The sequence below is a fragment of the Oncorhynchus mykiss genome, chromosome 12 (assembly GCF_013265735.2).
Source record: "Oncorhynchus mykiss isolate Arlee chromosome 12, USDA_OmykA_1.1, whole genome shotgun sequence".
Classification (NCBI taxonomy): domain Eukaryota; kingdom Metazoa; phylum Chordata; class Actinopteri; order Salmoniformes; family Salmonidae; genus Oncorhynchus; species Oncorhynchus mykiss.
The window spans coordinates 63,848,581-63,853,580 of record NC_048576.1 but is presented as its reverse complement, the minus strand read 5'-3'; the positions used below and the strand labels follow the sequence as shown (position 1 = coordinate 63,853,580).

At 41.7% G+C, this 5,000-nt stretch overlaps 9 non-coding genes across 9 annotated transcripts in view; all 9 read right to left on the bottom strand.

The window, feature by feature from the left end:
* trnas-uga overlaps nucleotides 1–13 on the bottom strand; it is an 82-nt gene extending 69 nt beyond the window's left edge. The window contains exon 1 of the tRNA in view: nucleotides 1–13. This exon is cut by the window's left edge and continues 69 nt beyond it. This is a non-coding gene — a tRNA (tRNA-Ser).
* A 545-nt stretch (nucleotides 14–558) lies between these two features.
* trnas-uga lies at nucleotides 559–640 on the bottom strand. Its single transcript has one exon. It is a non-coding gene; the product is annotated as a tRNA-Ser (tRNA).
* Nucleotides 641–850: 210 nt separating this feature from the next.
* On the bottom strand, nucleotides 851–932 carry trnas-cga. Its single transcript has one exon. It is a non-coding gene; the product is annotated as a tRNA-Ser (tRNA).
* A 1,027-nt stretch (nucleotides 933–1,959) lies between these two features.
* trnas-uga lies at nucleotides 1,960–2,041 on the bottom strand. The gene has a single exon. It is a non-coding gene; the product is annotated as a tRNA-Ser (tRNA).
* Nucleotides 2,042–2,586: 545 nt separating this feature from the next.
* Nucleotides 2,587–2,668, bottom strand: trnas-uga. The gene has a single exon. It is a non-coding gene; the product is annotated as a tRNA-Ser (tRNA).
* Nucleotides 2,669–2,878: 210 nt separating this feature from the next.
* Nucleotides 2,879–2,960, bottom strand: trnas-cga. Its single transcript has one exon. It is a non-coding gene; the product is annotated as a tRNA-Ser (tRNA).
* Nucleotides 2,961–3,987: 1,027 nt separating this feature from the next.
* Nucleotides 3,988–4,069, bottom strand: trnas-uga. The gene has a single exon. It is a non-coding gene; the product is annotated as a tRNA-Ser (tRNA).
* Nucleotides 4,070–4,614: 545 nt separating this feature from the next.
* trnas-uga lies at nucleotides 4,615–4,696 on the bottom strand. Its single transcript has one exon. It is a non-coding gene; the product is annotated as a tRNA-Ser (tRNA).
* Nucleotides 4,697–4,906: 210 nt separating this feature from the next.
* On the bottom strand, nucleotides 4,907–4,988 carry trnas-cga. Its single transcript has one exon. It is a non-coding gene; the product is annotated as a tRNA-Ser (tRNA).
* Between the last annotated feature and the right edge of the window lie 12 nt (nucleotides 4,989–5,000).

Here is a 5,000-nt window from a genome sequence, read left to right as displayed (position 1 = left end):
CGGCCATCGCAGCTTGCTACATTAAAAACCAGGCCTTAACCAGTCGGCTATCTGATTCTGTACATTTTACTTCTGTAAAGACTAGACCTTCTACTGAAGAACCTGTTTGTCAAGGAATTATATTCTGACCACCTGAATCAAAGGACAAGTCCAGACATTATCCATATCAAGTCTCCAATGACATGTTGCAAACGAGATAGCGTTACATTAAAAACCAGGCCTTAACCAGTCGGCTATCTGATTCTGTACATTTTACTTTACTGGTTTGTCAAAGCACTGTGAGCAGGGTTCGATCATGTGTGGGTAGACCTCATTGGATTTCGAGTCCAACGCCTTAACCACGTGGCCATCGCAGCTAGCTACGTTAAATACCAGTCGGCTATCTGATTCTGTACATTTTACTTCTGTAAAGACTAGACCTTCTACTGAAGAGCCTGTTTGAACTGTTTGTCAAGGAATTTTATTCTGACCACCTGAATCAAAGGACAGGCATTAAGCATACATCATAAATATCAAGTCTCCAATGACATGTTGCAAATAAAGACCTGTTTGTCAAAGCGCTGTGAGCAGGGTTCGAACCTGCGCGGGGAGACCCCATTGGAGTTCAAGTCCAACGCCTTAACCACTCGGCCATCACAGCCTGCTACATTAAAAACCAGAACTTAACCAGTCGGCTATCTGATTCTGTACATTTTACTTCTGTAAAGACTAGACTTTCTACTGAAAAGCCTATTTGAACTGTTTGTCAAGGAAAAAATATTCTGAGCACTTGAATGAAAGGACATTAAGCACATTATCCATTATCCATGTCTCCAATGATATGTTGCAAATAAAGACTGGTTTGTCAAAGCGCTGTGAGCAGGGTTCGAACCTGCGCGGGGAGACCCCATTGGATTTCGAGTCCAACGCCTTAACCTCTCGGCCATCACAGCTTCTCCTGTTTCCTACAGGCCCTTAACCAGTCCGCTATCTCGTTCTGTCCATTTTACCTCTAATGTGACCAGATTAACGCTATTGAAGAACCTACTTGAAACCTTTGTCATGGAAGATCAATTCTGAGCACTTGAATCAAAGGACATGTCCAAGCATTATCCATATCAAGTCCCCAATGACATGTTACAAATAAAGACTGGATGGTCAAAGCGCTGCTCGCAGGGTTCAATCCATTTTTTTTTTTTTCAAGCAAAGTTAAAAAAAAAAGCTATTTTCTAAGCAAGCACTTCAATCGTGGGACGAGCACATAAAGTAAGGACAATTTAAATTCAAAGGAGATAGACCCAATTATTAAAGGTCGACTTTATCATCGCCCACTAAGGAGAGTTGAAAACTGTACAGGGAGAATACATTGGACTTCAATTACAATGCTTAAACCACTTAGCCATCACAGGAATCTAAGGAAATTGATGAGGATAAAGCAGAAGTGGGCTATATGCTTCAAGCAAGTTAAGAACATGGGTGGGGAGACCCCATTGAAATTCAGGTCCAAAGTCTAAAGAACTCGGCCATTGCAGCTGTTGGAATGCAAGTAAAGGGATTGGGATTTGGAAACAGACATCATTGGTGAAAAATGGTAAACTTGATGGCACAACATTTTGCTCTTATTGCGCCAATTAACCTCGGTCCTTTCCAAAGCTGTGAAGGTTGGAAGTTTAATGTGCAAGTCAAAAAACTATGTGCAGAGAAAGTACAAGTGGACTATTCACTGAGAATAAGATTTAAAAAAGAGCAGAGAGACCCCATGGGGTTTCAGGTCTGAGGACATACCGACCTGTCTCTCAGAATTTCCATCATAAATCTAATACAAACAACAGTCTCTGTACTGAAGAGACTATTTTAACTCTTTACCAATGCAGATATACTCTGAGCACCTGAATCAAAGAACAAGTCCATGCATTAAGCAAACATTATCCATATCAAGTCTCCAATGACATGTTGCAAATAAAGACTGGTTTGTCAAAGCGCTGTGAGCAGGGTTCAAATCTGCGCGGGGAGACCCCATTGGATTTCAAGTCCAACGCCTTAACCACTCGGCCATCGCAGCTTGCTACATTAAAAACCAGGCCTTAACCAGTCGGCTATCTGATTCTGTACATTTTACTTCTGTAAAGACTAGACCTTCTACTGAAGAACCTGTTTGTCAAGGAATTATATTCTGACCACCTGAATCAAAGGACAAGTCCAGACATTATCCATATCAAGTCTCCAATGACATGTTGCAAACGAGATAGCGTTACATTAAAAACCAGGCCTTAACCAGTCGGCTATCTGATTCTGTACATTTTACTTTACTGGTTTGTCAAAGCACTGTGAGCAGGGTTCGATCATGTGTGGGTAGACCTCATTGGATTTCGAGTCCAACGCCTTAACCACGTGGCCATTGCAGCTAGCTACGTTAAATACCAGTCGGCTATCTGATTCTGTACATTTTACTTCTGTAAAGACTAGACCTTCTACTGAAGAGCCTGTTTGAACTGTTTGTCAAGGAATTTTATTCTGACCACCTGAATCAAAGGACAGGCATTAAGCATACATCATAAATATCAAGTCTCCAATGACATGTTGCAAATAAAGACCTGTTTGTCAAAGCGCTGTGAGCAGGGTTCGAACCTGCGCGGGGAGACCCCATTGGAGTTCAAGTCCAACGCCTTAACCACTCGGCCATCACAGCCTGCTACATTAAAAACCAGAACTTAACCAGTCGGCTATCTGATTCTGTACATTTTACTTCTGTAAAGACTAGACTTTCTACTGAAAAGCCTATTTGAACTGTTTGTCAAGGAAAAAATATTCTGAGCACTTGAATGAAAGGACATTAAGCACATTATCCATTATCCATGTCTCCAATGATATGTTGCAAATAAAGACTGGTTTGTCAAAGCGCTGTGAGCAGGGTTCGAACCTGCGCGGGGAGACCCCATTGGATTTCGAGTCCAACGCCTTAACCTCTCGGCCATCACAGCTTCTCCTGTTTCCTACAGGCCCTTAACCAGTCCGCTATCTCGTTCTGTCCATTTTACCTCTAATGTGACCAGATTAACGCTATTGAAGAACCTACTTGAAACCTTTGTCATGGAAGATCAATTCTGAGCACTTGAATCAAAGGACATGTCCAAGCATTATCCATATCAAGTCCCCAATGACATGTTACAAATAAAGACTGGATGGTCAAAGCGCTGCTCGCAGGGTTCAATCCATTTTTTTTTTTTTCAAGCAAAGTTAAAAAAAAAAGCTATTTTCTAAGCAAGCACTTCAATCGTGGGACGAGCACATAAAGTAAGGACAATTTAAATTCAAAGGAGATAGACCCAATTATTAAAGGTCGACTTTATCATCGCCCACTAAGGAGAGTTGAAAACTGTACAGGGAGAATACATTGGACTTCAATTACAATGCTTAAACCACTTAGCCATCACAGGAATCTAAGGAAATTGATGAGGATAAAGCAGAAGTGGGCTATATGCTTCAAGCAAGTTAAGAACATGGGTGGGGAGACCCCATTGAAATTCAGGTCCAAAGTCTAAAGAACTCGGCCATTGCAGCTGTTGGAATGCAAGTAAAGGGATTGGGATTTGGAAACAGACATCATTGGTGAAAAATGGTAAACTTGATGGCACAACATTTTGCTCTTATTGCGCCAATTAACCTCGGTCCTTTCCAAAGCTGTGAAGGTTGGAAGTTTAATGTGCAAGTCAAAAAACTATGTGCAGAGAAAGTACAAGTGGACTATTCACTGAGAATAAGATTTAAAAAAGAGCAGAGAGACCCCATGGGGTTTCAGGTCTGAGGACATACCGACCTGTCTCTCAGAATTTCCATCATAAATCTAATACAAACAACAGTCTCTGTACTGAAGAGACTATTTTAACTCTTTACCAATGCAGATATACTCTGAGCACCTGAATCAAAGAACAAGTCCATGCATTAAGCAAACATTATCCATATCAAGTCTCCAATGACATGTTGCAAATAAAGACTGGTTTGTCAAAGCGCTGTGAGCAGGGTTCAAATCTGCGCGGGGAGACCCCATTGGATTTCAAGTCCAACGCCTTAACCACTCGGCCATCGCAGCTTGCTACATTAAAAACCAGGCCTTAACCAGTCGGCTATCTGATTCTGTACATTTTACTTCTGTAAAGACTAGACCTTCTACTGAAGAACCTGTTTGTCAAGGAATTATATTCTGACCACCTGAATCAAAGGACAAGTCCAGACATTATCCATATCAAGTCTCCAATGACATGTTGCAAACGAGATAGCGTTACATTAAAAACCAGGCCTTAACCAGTCGGCTATCTGATTCTGTACATTTTACTTTACTGGTTTGTCAAAGCACTGTGAGCAGGGTTCGATCATGTGTGGGTAGACCTCATTGGATTTCGAGTCCAACGCCTTAACCACGTGGCCATTGCAGCTAGCTACGTTAAATACCAGTCGGCTATCTGATTCTGTACATTTTACTTCTGTAAAGACTAGACCTTCTACTGAAGAGCCTGTTTGAACTGTTTGTCAAGGAATTTTATTCTGACCACCTGAATCAAAGGACAGGCATTAAGCATACATCATAAATATCAAGTCTCCAATGACATGTTGCAAATAAAGACCTGTTTGTCAAAGCGCTGTGAGCAGGGTTCGAACCTGCGCGGGGAGACCCCATTGGATTTCAAGTCCAACGCCTTAACCACTCGGCCATCACAGCCTGCTACATTAAAAACCAGAACTTAACCAGTCGGCTATCTGATTCTGTACATTTTACTTCTGTAAAGACTAGACTTTCTACTGAAAAGCCTATTTGAACTGTTTGTCAAGGAAAAAATATTCTGAGCACTTGAATGAAAGGACATTAAGCACATTATCCATTATCCATGTCTCCAATGATATGTTGCAAATAAAGACTGGTTTGTCAAAGCGCTGTGAGCAGGGTTCGAACCTGCGCGGGGAGACCCCATTGGATTTCGAGTCCAACGCCTTAACCTCTCGGCCATCACAGCTTCTCCTGTTTC